Source organism: Bubalus kerabau, chromosome 1 (assembly GCF_029407905.1).
Source record: "Bubalus kerabau isolate K-KA32 ecotype Philippines breed swamp buffalo chromosome 1, PCC_UOA_SB_1v2, whole genome shotgun sequence".
NCBI classification, from domain to species: domain Eukaryota; kingdom Metazoa; phylum Chordata; class Mammalia; order Artiodactyla; family Bovidae; genus Bubalus; species Bubalus kerabau.
The window spans coordinates 19,104,684-19,120,435 of NC_073624.1; the positions used below are offsets into that span (position 1 = coordinate 19,104,684).

The 15,752-nt window shown below is 38.9% G+C and overlaps 1 pseudogene; it reads right to left on the reverse strand.

The window, feature by feature from the left end:
• Positions 1-15,752, reverse strand: part of LOC129621255 (antigen WC1.1-like) — a 69,448-nt pseudogene that overhangs the window by 23,860 nt on the left and 29,836 nt on the right.

Here is a 15,752-nt window from a genome sequence, read left to right on the forward strand (position 1 = left end):
TTTTTAATATGCTGTCTAGGTTGTTCATAGCTTTTCTTCCAAGGAGTAAGTGTCTTTTAATTTCATGGCTACAGTCACCATCTGCAGTGATTTTGGAGCCCCCCAAAATAAAGTCTGTCACTGATTCCACTGTTTCCCCATCTATTTGCCATGAAGTGATGGGACCGGATGCCATGATCTTAGTTTTCTGAATGTTGAGCTTTTTTCACTTTCCTCCTTCACTTTCATCAAGAGGCTCTTTAGTTCTTCACTTTCTGCCATAAGGTGGTGTCATCTGCATATCTGAGGTTATTGATATTTCTCCCAGCAATCTTGATTGCAGCTTGTGCTTCATCCAGCCCAGAATTTCTCATGATGTACTCTGCATATTAGTTAAATAAGCAGGGTGACAATATACAGCCTTGACTTACTCCTTTCCCTATTTGGAACTAGTCTGTTGTTCCATGTCCAGTTCTAACTACTGCTTCCTGACCTGCATACAGATTTCTCAAGAGGTAGGTCAGGTGGCCTGGTATTCCCATATCTTGAAGAATTTTCCACAGTTTGTTGTGATCCACATAGTCAAAGACTTTGGCATAGTCAACAGAGCAGAAGTAGATGTTTTGATGATCATGTGATAGAACAAAAACCTTCAGAGAATTGAATTTATACAGAATATTTACTTTGAACAGAGTGAAATTAAGTATTAATAAGAAGATATACTTAGCCATCCCTACTGAGAAAATTAAGAAATATTCTTCCAAAGAATTCCTGGGTCTGGAAATAACTTTCAAACTTGAAAATATTGTGAAATAATGGTAACAAAGGTATGCTGTAACTAAATTCTTCCAATGCAACTAAAGTAGTGTCTAAGGGAAATTTATACCCTAGATTTAGAAAAGAGGAGAGACAGAAAATGAAAAAATGTAAGCTTTCATTTAAGAAGCTAGGATATGAGACATAAAGCCTAAAGGATGTACAAGATTGGAATTAATAAAGAAAGAAATAAAGTTAATCTAAAAAAGAAAGTAAGCATAAGACAAAGACAACAGAGGAAAGCTGTTCAAACATGGCTCACTGAAAACTGATCAACACTGAGCAATACTAATCAAGAGCAGAGAGAAAAAACAATACCAGAACGAAAAGGCAAATCACTATAAATTATACAGGTTTTTTGGTCATAGTTTTGAGATGCAATATACACATTTAATGTGGATAAATATCCAGAAGAGTTCCAGTTTCTCCACAACCTTGTCAACATTTGTCTTTTTTTAAATTATAGCCATTTTGACAGGTGTAAGATGACATCTCATTGTGGTTTTCATTTACATTTCTCTGATGATTAAAGATGTCAGTGTATTTTCATATACCTGTTAGCTATCCATATGTCTTATTTGGAGAAATGGCTAGTTCCTGACTAATTTTTTTAATCAGTTTATTAGAGGTTTTGCTGTTGTTGCTTTTGTTTTGCTCTTGAGCTGTAGGATTCTTATATATTTTGCAAATTAATCCCTTATATGATTTGCTGTAAGGTGCCTTTTCACTCTACTGTTGTTTCTTTTACTGTCCTGCTGGTGTTTAGTCATTCAGTCGTGTCCAACTCATTGCAACCCCATGGAGTATAGCCTGCCAGGCTCCTCTGTCCATGAGATTCCCCAGGCAAGAATACTGGCGTGAGTTGCATTTCCTTCTCCAGTGTATCTTCCTGACCCAGGCGTTGAATCCATGTCTTGTGTGTCTCCTCCACTGGCAGGTGAACTCTTTACCACTGAGCCATCTGAGATATTCTCACGTGTCTATTTTTACCTATTCTTTTGGTGTCATACCCATGAGGTCATGAAATAATATACTTTTATTTTGAAATTTTAAGTAAAAATACCACATATCTAAGATATAATTCCTAACTGGTGACAATATTACACCATCATACACAATAAAATAAATTTATATGCAGTAAGGTTTTAAATATTACTTAGTGGAATTATAAAATCACTTGTAGAAAATAAACTTGATTAAAAGTTATTTTGAGATGAAGAATGGCATTTGAAACATTGCATTAAAGGCATAGTCAAAAAACTAAAACGTTATAAATTTGATCACATAACCTCCCATACACATATACAAACCTAAAAGCATACACAAAAGATGGGGAAATATTTCCAAATAATGTTAGAAAAATGGTAAATGATGTTAGTTTATAGAGTTCCTAAAAATAAATAAGAAAATTTGTAAAATATTCTAGAGAAAAAAATTAAAGACAGAGAAAGATATCTGAAACACCTATAAAAATTTACTTATTAATCACTCTCCACATTCAATAACAAATATAAACACAGGTGTCTATAAAGGCACACACACACACTAACACACCCCTGAATGAAGGAAAGACCTTGCATACTTTAATTACCCTGTGTTTCTTCTATTAAGACAGTGCTTGCACATTGTATGCACTCATTCAACAAGTATGGACGGAGAACATATTCTAAATACCATGATAAGTGCTTGTTAAATGTTTATTAAATAAATAAGCAGATGAATAAAGTTCAGTGAAATATATTTTCTTTAAATCAATGCTGATCAACAAAATAGTGAAGCAAATATAAATTAATGATAATGGTTTATGAAAATAAAGTGTATTAAAGAAAATTAGTCCATAAACACAGAATAAATTTATATTTAAAATTTCACTTACATACTTTTTAATATTAACGTATTTCTTTTAATTGGAGGCTAATTACTTTACAATATTGTTTTGGTTTTGCCATACATCAACATGAATCCTCCATGGGTTTCAGTGGAAAATTGTTAAATAGATTCTAAACTACTCTCATCTATTATTCAACATGACACATGCACAAGAGAATATTTCTGTAGTAAGAAGAAACTCTTAAGGGGAATATACAGATTTACCAAGTAGACTTCAGAAAAAGATAGATAAATGGCTACTGAGTAAAGCAAAACCCTCCTTGCTATTCATTGGAACTCTGCATTCAAATGGGTATACCTTTCCTTTTCTCCTTTGCTTTTTGCTTCTCTTCTTTTCACAACTATTTGTAAGGCCTCCTTGACAGTCATTTTGCTTTTTTGCATTTGTTTTTCTTGGGGATGGTCTTGCTCCATGTCTCCTGTACAATGTCATGAACCTCCATCCATAGTTCATCAGGCACTCTGTCTATCAGATCTAGTGCCTTAAATCGATTTGTCACTTCCACTGTATAATCGTAAGGGATTTTATTTAGGTCATACCTGAATGGTCTAGTGGTTTTCCCTACTTTCTTCAATTTAAGTCTGAATTTGGCAATAAAGAGTTCATGATCTGAGCCACAATCAGCTCCTGGTCTTCTTTTTGCTGACCATATAGAGCTTCTCCATCTTTGGCTGCAAAGAATATATAATCAATCTGATTTTGGTGTTGACCATCTGGTGATGTCCATGTGTAGAGTCCTCTCTTGTGTTGCTAGAAGAGGGTATTTGCTATGACCAGTGCATTCTCTTGGCAAAACTCTGTTAGCCTTTGCCCTGCCTTCATTCCTTACTCCAAGGCCAAATTTGCCTGTTACTCCAGGTGTTTCTTGACTTCCTACTTTTGCCCTCCAGTGCCCTATAATGAAAGGGACTTCTTTTGGGGGTGTTAGTTCTATAAGGTCTTGTAGGTCTTCATAGAAGCTTTCATAGAAGCTTCATAGCTTCAACTTCAGCTTCTTCAGCATTACTGGTTCGGGCATGCTACTACTTCTGCTAAGTTGCTTCAGTCGTGTCCAACTCTGTGTGACCCCATAGATGGCAGCCCACCAGGCTCCCCTGTCCCTGGGATTCTCCAGGCAAGAATACTGGAGTGGGTTGCCATTTCCTTCTCCAATTCATGAAAGTGAAAACTGAAAGTGAAGTCACTCAGTCATCTCCAACTCCCAGAGACCCCATGGACTGCAGCCTACCAGGCTCCTCCATCCATGGGATTTTCCAGACAAGTGTACTGGAGTGGGTTGCCATTGCATAAACTTGGAATACTGTGATATTGAATGGTTTGCCTTGGAAATGAACAGAGATCATTCTGTCATTTTTGAGATTGCATCCAAGTACTGCATTTTGGACTCATTTGTTTGCTATGATGGCTACTTCATTTTTTCTAAGGGATTCTTGCCCACAGTAGCAGATATAATGGTCATTTGAGTTAAATTCACCCATTCCAGTCCATTTTAGTTCGCTGATTCCTAAAATGTCTATGTTCACTTTTGCCATCTCCTGTTTGACCACTTGCAATTTGCCTTGATTCATGGACCTAACATTCCAGGTTCCTATGCACTATTGCTCTTCACAGCATTGGACTTTGCTTCTATCCCCAGTCACATCCACAGCTGAGTGTTGTCTTTGCCTTGACTCCAGCTCTTCATTCTTTCTGGAGTTATTGCTCCACTGATCTCCGGTAGCAATTTGGGCACCTACCAAACTGGGGAGTTCATCTTTCAGTGTCCTATCTTTTTGTCTTTTCATACTGTTCATGGGCTTCTCAAGGCAGGAATACTGAAGTGGTTTGCCATTCCCTTCTCCAGTGGACCACATTTTGTCAGGACTCTCCACCATGACTCGTCCATCTTGGGTGGCCAAATTGGCATGGCTCATAGTTTCACTGAGTTAGGCAAGGCGTGGTCCATATGATCAGATTGGTCAGTTTTCTGTAATTGTGGTTTTCAGTTTGTCTGCCCTCTGATGGAGGAGGATAAGAGGCTTATGGAAGTTCCCTGAAGGGAGAGAATAACAAGGAAAGATAAGAAGCCTTCCTCAGTGACCAGTGCAAAGAAATAGAGGAAACCGATAGAATGCAAAAGACTAGAGATCTCTTCAAGAAAATTAGAGATACCAAGGGAATATTTAATGCAAAGATGGGCTCAATAAAGGACAGAAATGGTATGGACCTAACAGAAGCAGAAGATATTAAGAAGAGGTGGCAAGAATACACAGAAGAACTGTACAAAAAAGATCTTCATGACCCAGATAATCATGATAGTATGATCACTCACCTAGAGCCAGACATCCTGGAATGCAAAGTCAAGTGGGCCTTAGGAAGCATCACTACGAACAAAGCTAGTAGAGGTGATGGAATTCCAGTTGAGCTATTTCAAATCCTAAAAGATGATGCTGTGAAAGTGCTACACTCAATATGCCAGCAAATTTGAAAACTCAGCAGTGGCCACAGGACTGGAAAGGGTCAGTTTTCATTCCAATCCCAAAGAAAGGCAATGTCTACAAATGTTTAAACTACCACACAATTGCACTCATATCACACACTAGCAAAGTAATGCTGAAAATTCTCCAAGCTAAGCTTCGACAGTACATGAACCATGAACTTCCAGATGTTCAAGCCGGTTTTATAAAAAGCAGAGAAACCAGAGATCAAATTGCCAACATCTGTTGGATCATCGAAAAAGCAAAAGAGTTCCAGAAAAACATCTGTCTCTGTTTTATTGACTATGCCAAAGCCTTTGACTGCGTGGATCACAACAAACTGTGGAAAATTCTTCAAGAGATGGGAATACCAGACCACCTGACCTGCCTCTTGAGAAATTTGTATGCAGGTCAGGAAGAAACAGTTAGAACTGGACATGGAACAACAGACTGGTTCCTAATAGGGAAAGAAATACATCAAGGCTGTATATTGTCACCCTGCTTATTTAACTTATATGCAGAGTACATCATGAGAAATGCTGGGCTGGATGAAGCACAAGCTGGAATCAAGATTGCCGGGAGAAATATCAATCACCTCAGATATGCAGATGACACCACCCTTATGGCAGAAAGTGAAAAAGAACTGAAGAGCCTCTTGATGAAAGTGAAAGTGGAGAGTGAAAAAGTTGGCTTAAAGCTCAACATTCAGAAAACTAAGATCATGGCATCTGGTCCCATCACTTCATGGCAAATAAATGGGGAAACAATGGAAACAGTGACAGACTTTATTTTGGAGGGCTCCAAAATCACTGCAGATGGTGACTGCAGCCATGAAATTATAAGATGCTTACTCCTTGGAAGAAAAGTTATGACCAACCTATACAGCATATTACAAAGCAGAGACATTACTTTGTCAACAAAGGTCCGTCTAATCAAGAGTATAGTTTTTCCAGTAGTCATGTATGGATGTGAGAGTTGGACTATAAAGAAAGCTGAGCACCAAAGAATTGATGCTTTTGAACTGTAGTGTTGGAGAAGGCTCTTGAGAGTCCGTTGGACTGCAAGGAGTTCAAACCAGTCCATCCTAAAGGAAATCAGTCCTGAATATTCATTGGAAGGACTGATGCTGAAGCTGAAACTCCAATACTTTGATCACCTGATGTGAAGAACTGACTCATTGGTGAAAACCCTGATGTTGGGAAAAATTGAAAGGGGGAGGATAAGGGGACAACAGAGGATGAGATGATTGAATGACATCACTGATTCAGTGGACATGAGTTTGAGCAAACCCTGGGAGTTGGTGATGGACAGGGAGTCCTGGTGTGCTGCAGTCCATGGGGTTACAAGGAGTTGGACACGACTGAGCGACTAAACTGAACTGAAAGTAAAACTGTCTGCAATAGACTCAAATAGGTATACTGAGAAAGCTAAGTAATCAGAGGAAATAGAAATTACAAACAAAACACCAAGAAAAGGGCACAAAAGCCTGAAACTGAAAGAAATATACATAAGTGTAAAATGTACCTGTTAAAAAATATCAGAATTAATGTATTCTTTCCACATCATCCTATCAAACCTCCTACCCAATCTATACAGAGATCCTGGAGAAAGTGACAGCAGGATCTCTGCTTTCTGACACTTTCAGAGTCAGACACTTAACCACCTCCCACTTTCTCGTGCTTTACTGTAGGAAAAATGTCATCAATAAAAGATTTAATAGTTTAATGCTTCTTTAGCCTTCAAGTGGAGAAGACAAATAGATGAGGCAAGAGAGTCAAGGAGTGGTATATATATATATATATATATATATATATATATATATATATATATATGTTTTTGAAATATCTATCACCACATTCTCTCAGGCAACACCCAGCGTATCATTCAAGATATATCTGAATGGGGTGTGTGTGTTTGTGTATGTAGGAAAGAGAGAGATAGAGAAATGTTGCAGGGAATAAGCACTTTGGTTTGAATATCTGTCACCCCCCAATATTTAGTTACTTCATTCAGCACTTGCTGTTGAAATCCCAACTCCCAGTGTAATGGTATTAAGTGGTGGAACCTTCTCAGACTCTTCAAAAAGCAGAAGAAAAGAACACTGCCAAACTCATTTTATGAGACCAACAAGGTTCTGATATCAAAACCAGACAAGAAATATCTCTGATAAACAGAGGGACAAAAATCCTCAACAAAATATTAAAAAACATAATTCAATAATGCATCCAAAGGATCATGCACAATGATCAAGTGAGATTTGTTCCAAAGGATGCAAGGATGGTTCAATATTCACAGATTAATCAATGTGATACACCAAGTAAACAAAATGAAAATGAAAATCATATCCTCTCAGTAGATGTAGAAAAAACAGTTGGAAATATTAACATCCATTTCTGATTTTAAAAACCTCTATAAAGTAGATACAGAGGGATTATATCTCAGTATAATAAAGACCATATGTCAAACTCACAGCTAACCTCATACTCAACAGTAAACAGCTGAATATTTTTTCTCTGAGATCAGATGCAAGACAAAGATGCCTAATCACCACTTTTATTCAACATAGGTTTGGTATTCCTAGCCAAAACAATCCGGCAAGGAAAAAAAATAAGGACACACAAATCTGAAAGGAAAAGGCAAAACTGATGCTATTTGGAGATTTCATAATATTATATATAGAAAACCCTAAAGCCCCCCCAAAAATTTGTTAGAACTAATACACTCAGTGAAGTCATAAGATATAAAATTCATATACAAAAATCAGTTGCATTTCGATACACTAATAACAAATTGCCATAAGGAAAAATTAAGAAAACAATTCTATTTACAGTTGAACAAAAAACTGATAAATTATTAGGAACAAATTTAACCAAAGAGGTGATAGTCCTGTACACTGAAACTCTAAGACATTGATGAAAGATAGTGGATTTTGTTATCAAAATTCCAAAGGAAATTTTCACAGACATGGAACAAACAATCCTAAAATTTGTATGGAACCACAAAGGACCCTGAATAGCCAAAGCAATCTTGAGAAAGAACAATATTGGAGGTGCCATGTTTCCGGATTTAAAACTATATTTCAAAGCTGTATTAAGCAAAACAGTATAGTGTTGGTATAAAAATGGGTGCAGAGATCAACAGAATAGAATAGAGAGCCCAGAAATAAACCCAAATACATATAGTTAATTAATTTTTGACAGAGGAACTAGGAATATGCAATGCCGAAAGGACATTCTCTTCAATAAATGGTGTTGGGAAAGCTGGACAGCTACATGCAAAAAATAAAACTGGACCACTCTCTCGTAGCATTCACAGAAATTAATTCAAAATGGATCAAAGACTTAATCATAAGTCCTGAAGCCGTAAAAATCCTGGAAGAAAAAGTTATAGACATCAGTTTTGGTGGTGGCTTTTTGCATTAGGCAACAAGAGCAAAACTAACTAAGTGGGATGACATAAAACTAAAAAGCTTCTGCACAACAAAGGACACCATCAGCAACACGAGGAACTCGCCGGGCAGTCCAGTGGTCAGGACTCAGTGCTGTCACTGCCATGGCCCAGATTAATTCTCTGTTTGGGGAACTAAGATCCAGTAGGGCATGCAGGTTGGTAAATATATAAATAAAGGGCGAAGATATCGTGGTGAAAAATATTTTTTAAAAAATGGAAAGACAATCTTTAGTATCAGAGAAAATATTTGCAAAATACATTTCTGATGTGGGTTAATATGTGGAATACATAAAGAACTCATACAACTCAATAGCAAAAGAATACAGTCTTATTTACAAATGGGCAGAGGACCTGAATAGACATTTTTTCAAAGAAAACATACAGTTGTTCATGAAAAGGTACATGAAAAGATATGCAACATTACTAATCATCAGGAAAATGCAAATCAAAACCACAGTGAGATATCACCTCATAGAGTTGTTTTTATCAAAAAGACAAGAAATAACAAGAATTTTTGAGACTGTGGTGAGAAGAGAAAGCTTGTGCACAGTTGGGGGAAAGATAAGTTGGTGCAGCCACCATGGAAAACAGTATTAAGGTTCCTCAATAGAAACTCAGACCTAAAAATAAAACTGCCATGTGAGGTAGTAATTTCACTTCGGGGTATTTATCTGAAGAAAATAAAAACACTAACTTAAAAAGATATGTGCAACCCAATGTTCATTGCAGAATTATTTAAAATAGCCAAACAACATTAAGCCTTTTTTGATGGATGAATGGATAAATAAAATTTGCTATGTACATATATCCAGCCATAAAAAAAGAAGAAAATCTTGCCATTTGCAACATGGATGGAACTTGAGGGCCTTATGCTAAATGAACTAAATCAGATAGAGAAAGAAAAATACCATTTAGTCTTATTTACATGTGCATTATTTAAAAAAAAAAAAAAAAAAAACAGAAAAATGAGTTCAGAGGTGCAAAGAACAGTTTGGTGGTCTCCAGAGGGTCAATGTGGTCAAAATGGGATGGGTGAAGGTAGCCAAAAAATACAAACTTCCAGGTCTAAAATTAATGTCATGAGGATGTAATGTACAGCATGGTGACTACAGTTAACCCTGTACTTTATACTTGAGAGTAGGTAGGAAAATACATCTTAAAGCTTTCATCATAAGAAAAAAATTGTAACTACATGTTGTGATGAATATTACTATACATGTGTTGATTATTTACCAATATGTACAAATACGTAAATACTATGTTGTACACTTAGGACTAGTACAATGTTACAAGAATTACATCTCAAAAATTTTAACAATCAAGGTTGGAATATATGAATTAAATTAGTTCCATCCTTACCTCATTTAGGTTTCTCTGGTGGCTCAAACAGTAAAGAATCTGACTGCAATGTGGAAGACCAATTTTGATACCTGGGGTCAGGATGATCCCCTGGAGAAGGGAATGGCAACCCATAACAGTATTCTTGCCTGGAGAATTCCATGGACAGACGAACTTGGCAGGCTATACAGTCCATGGAGTCGCAAAGGGTCAGACATGACTGAGTGACTAACATTTTTACTTAATGTCATTTTTGTGGACCCAAATTAAACTTAGATTACTAAAATATCACTTAGATTTTAAAATATCGAATCTCACTGCATCCTACAGGGATTGGGACAGACACACAGAAGCAGACAGTGAGTTACCTGCACACGAAATATAGGCTTCCTCCTTTGGAGAGCATGAAGTGTAATTCCAAGGGTCAGAAGGACACTGCCAGAGAGAGGTGTCAGTTTTCTGACAGCAGATTCCATCCACCCACCGGGGTCTAGAACCTTCTCTGAGACCAACAGAGGAGTTGAATGTTCCACTGTCCCCACAGCCAAGCTGTCTGCAGATCACGGACACAGTGATGTCTTCCATGGGGCTGTGGCAGACACTGCCCCAGGTCCCATTGTAGAAAACTTCCAGCCACCCAGCACACTGCTGGTCCTTGCTCACCATCCTGAGGGCCAGGAACTCTAAGGTTGAAAGGGGAGGAGACAGGACACAGTAAAATCTTTCCTGGATGTTCTAGGTTTTCCTTTCTTCTAGAAATAGTGAACATTCATCTCTGACCTTGTTCAAGAGATACCCACTAGATTACAAGACTGACATCGCCTCCCTTTTAACTGACTTTGTCCATTTGTGTCTGTCTTTCTATTTCTACCACAATGGTGTAGTGGAAATGAACTGAGAGGAAGACCAAACTTCGCAGGTGCTAGTGAGGGAGGGAAGCTGAATCCTGCTCCCTGACAAAATCTTTAGAGTATGTCAAAGTGATGTGATGTGGATACTGAGGAGATAGGTAGAATAATTAACCCCAGAATGTCCACATCCCAATCTCTGCAACTTGTGAATCTGTTACCATATCTGACAAGAGGGATTTACAAATGTGATTAAGATAAGGACCGTGGGATGGTGAGTTTAAGCTAGAATATTGTATTAACAATGTGAGCCGAGTCTAACCACATCCTTAGACCCACTGTCTTTAAAAGTAGAATACTTTTCTTAGCTCTGGTTAGAGAGAGAGATGTGACTCCGGATAATGGTTGAAGACAGGCAGCATTGCTGATCTGAAAATGGATGAAGGGGGCTATGAACCAAAGAATGTAGGCAGTTTCTAGAAGCTTGAAAAGACAAGAAACAGATTCGCCCCTAAAGCTGCAAAAGTGATGCAGCACTGCTAAAGCCTTGATCCCAGCCCAGTGAGATTCCTGCTGGACATCTAAGCTACAGAAGTAAGGCAATAAACACATATTGTTTTAAACCACTAGTTGGTATGTTGTTAACTAAGCAAATGAAAACTAGTACTGTGGGTTTAAATTTTTTGTATGTAACTGAAGAGAGAGCCCTGCTTTCAAGAAAACCTGTGAGAAAAGGCTCTGCCAGGAAACACTGCTGAAACGAAAGGGCCAGAACCTCAGCTGCTGCAGGAGGAAGTGAAAGCACCTCATCTTCATATCTTCTGGAAAGACAGGCTCCATGGAAGGAAGCCTCCTTCTCTGATCCTTTCAGCATCTCTCCCTCAGGGCTCAGACCCCCGTCCTCCAGGGCCCCACCCCTCTCCCAGCCTGTGGACAGTGTGCAGCACAGACCTGAGCAGATGACCCCCGCGTCCTGCTTGTGTCTGCAGTCGTGCTGCCCCCACTCCCGGGAAGGGCACCTCCACACGTGGGACTCCTTTCCTATGCAGTTCAGGTCGTCCAGCCAGATGGGCCCTGATCCTGCCCCAAAGTGAGTAGACCCCGTGGCATTGAGGGCTTCTCCACAGCCCAGCTGCCTGCACACCACGTGGGCATCGTCCAGGTCCCAGCCGTCATCACAGATGGTGCCCCAGGAGCCCTGGTCAAGGATCTCCACTCTCCCGGCACAGAGACCTCCTCCGTCCACCAGGCGGAGCTGTCTGCTGTCTGAGGAGAGAGAAATGGGACAATGCGGCGGTGACCCCAAGGGTTGAGAAGGGTCTTCTGTCCTGTGGGACCCTTACCTGAGCAGTAGGGGACGCTCTCCTCTGAGGCCGTAGAGCCTGCTGGTTCAGATATGGAGTCGTTGCACTGCGGCAGCACCTGGGTGTGATTTCCTGCAGAAACAGCAATGATCAGAAGTCTGGAAGGGTTGAATAATAAGAAACTGTTAAAGGAAATAATGACCTAGTGATGGAGCCTAAGATGAAAGTTGTGACCCAGTAGTAAAGTTATCATAATCTTAGTGTTCACCTTCTCCAAGGAGAGTTCTGCTTCTGACAGTACCACAATTTCTGTTTTAACCCAAGTGTTGCTGTAAGAATGAGTTAAGTAAGATGTTTTATCACTAAATCTATCCCTGAGCTGTGCTTAGTCACTCAGTCTTGTCTGACTCTTTGCAACCCTATGGACTGTAGCCCTCCAGGCCCCTCTGTCCATGCTGATTCTCCAGGCAAGAATACTGGAGTGGGTTGCCACACCCTCCTCTAGGGGATCTTCCCAACCCAGGGATGTAACCCACGTCTCCAGCTTTGATGCTTTACCGTCTAAGCCACCAGGGAAGCCCAAATCTACACCTAAGTAGAAGCAAAACAAAATTCTTTCTGAAGGAGTTCTACAATTTCTTCAATATCTATCTTTAAAACAAACACATATAAAATAGATCTCATGAAAAACAGAAAGGAAAAAGGAGACGCTAGAAAGAATTTCCCAGAGTTTTCAGCTGCTAGAGTTACCTGACAGAGAATTTAAATAGCCATGATTAAAGTGCTTGTGGAATTAAGCACTGACAAAATGTGTATCTTTGTAGAGAAATGATAACAAAAACCAAATCCTTCTAGAGCACAAAAACTTGTTACCAGAAACTAAGAACTAAAGAATAAGTGTAGCCACACATTAGCTCAGCATAAGGCACAAACATCAAAATGCAAGATCAGAGGATATTCTTCAGATTAGAAATTCAGGTTCTGGTTATATTGTTGTATAGCAGATTTTTCCCCCAAAATTAGTTCAGTCACTCAGTCATGTCCGACTCTTTGTGACCCATGGACTGCAGAATACCAGGCTTCGCTGTCCATCACCAACTCCCGGAGCTTGCTCAAACTCATATTCATCGAGTCACTGATGCCATCCAACCATCTCATCCTCTGTTGTCCCCTTCTCCTCGTGCCTTCAATCATTCCCAGCATCAGAGTCTTTTCAGATGAGTCAGTTCTTCACATCAGGTGGCCAAAGTATTGGAACTTCAGCTTCAGCAACAGTCCTTCCAATGAATATTCAGGACTGATTTCCTTTAGGACTGACTGGTTTGATTTCCCTGCAGTCCAAGGGACTCTCAAGAGTCTTCTTCAACACCACAGTTCAAACACATCAGTTCTTTAGCACTCAGCCGTCTTTATGGTCCACCTCTCACATTCATACATGACTACTGGAAAAACTATAGCTTTGACTAGACGGGTCTTTGTTGGCAAACCAATGTCTCTGCTTTTTAACATGCTGTCTAGGGTGGTCATAGCTTTTCTTCTAAGGAGTAAGCATCTTTTAATTTCATGGCTACAATCATCATCTGCAGTGATTTTGGAGCCCCCAAAAATAAAGTCTGTCACTGTTTCCACTGTTTCCCCATCTATTTGCCATGACGTGATGGGACCAGATGTCATGATCTTTGTTTTTTGAATGTTGAGTTTTAAGCCAACTATTTCACTCTCCCCTTTCACTTTCATCAAGAGGCTCTTCAGTTCCTGTTCACTTTCTGCCTTAAGGGTAGTGTCATTAGCATATCTGAGGTTTGTGATATTTCTCTTTGCAATCTTGATTCCAACTTGTGATTCATCCACCCTGTCATTTCTCATGATGTACTCTGCATATAAGTTAAATAAGCAGGGTGACAATATACAGCCTTGACATTCACCTTTCCCAATTTGGAAACAGTCTGTTGTTCCATGTCCAGTTCTAACTGTAGCTTCTTGACCTGCATACAGATTTCCCAGAAGGTAGGTAAGATGGTCTGGTATTCCCATCTCTTGAAGAATTTTCCACAGTTTGTTATGATCCACATAGTCAAAAGTTTGGTGTAGTTAATAAGCAGAAGTAGATGTTTTTCTGGAACTCTCTTGCTTTTTCTGTGATCCAACGGATGTTAGCAATTTGATCATTATGAAAAGGCAAAATTTAGTAGCTGAAGGAAAATATATATATATATATACTTCATTTTGCTTATGACTTTGGGTCATTAATCAGAAAAAGACTCAGTTTGGCAGTCTTTCAGTCAGGCCTTTCAGTGCTGCAATTAGATGTTACCTGGAGCTGAAGTCATTTAAAGATTTGACTGAACCCTGGTTCTGTAAGGAAATTCCCAGAAGTGTCCTAAAGGTAAAGGAACCTCATGTCTTCAACTTAAATCAGAAAGATTTTGCATACTCAGGAAAAAACGGGGCAGAAGGGGAACAGAGAAAGAAGGACAGAGAGAGAGATTAAAGAAAATGTTTATACTAACATTGAGAAATCCAGGTAAAGATCATCAGGATATTTTTATATTACTTTCCCAATACTTTTATAAGTCCCAATTACATCAAAATTAAAAAAATTAAAAGATGAAAACAGTCAAAGATAATTCATTGCCAGGACACTTTCACAAAAACACTCGTAACATCAAAAATAAAATACCTAGGGAAAACGTAGTAGAAAACGGGCAAAATCTCTGAGAGAAATTCAAGATCTAACTGAATGGAGGGATGTATTATGTCAATGATTTGGGGAGCTCAAAAAGATATAAGCATCTGAATGCAGAGTTCCAAAGAATAGCAAGAAGAGATAAGAAAGCCTTCCTCAGTGATCAATGCAAAGAAATAGAGGAAAATAATAGAATGGGAAAGACTAGAGGTCTCTTCAAGAAAATTAGAGATACCAAGGGAAGGTTTCATGCAAAGATGGGCTCGATAAAGGACAGAAATGTTATAGACCTAACAGAAGCAGAAGATATTAAGAAGAGGTGACAGGAATACACAGAAAAACTGAACAAAAAAGATCTTCATGACCAAGATAATCAAATGGTGTGATCACTCACCTAGAGCCAGACATCCTGGAATGTGAAGTCAAGTGGGCCTTAGAAAGCATCACTACGAACAAAGCTAGTGAAGGTGATGGAATTCCAGTTGAGCTATTTCAAATCCTGAAAGATGATGCTGTGAAAGTGCTGCACTCAATATGTCAGCAAATTTGGAAAATGCAGCAGTGGCCACAGGACTGAAAAAGTCAGTTTTTATTCCAATCCCAAAGAAGGGCAATGCCAAAGAATGCTCAAACTACTGCACAATTACACTCATCTCACACACTGGTAAAGTAATGCTCAAAATTCTCCAAGCCAGGCTTCAGCAATATGTGAACCGTGAACTTCCTGATGTTCAAGCTGGTTTTAGAAAAGGCAGAGGAACCAGAGATCAAATTGCCAACATCCGCTGGACCATTGAAAAAGCAAGAGAGTTCCAGAAAAACATCTATTTCTGCTTTATTGACCGTGCCAAAGCCTTTAACTATGTGGATCACAATAAACTGTGGAAAATTCTGAAAGAGATGGGAATACCAGACCACCTGACCTGCCTCTTGAGAAACCTATATGCAGGTCAGGAAGCAACAGTTAGAGCTGGACATGGAACA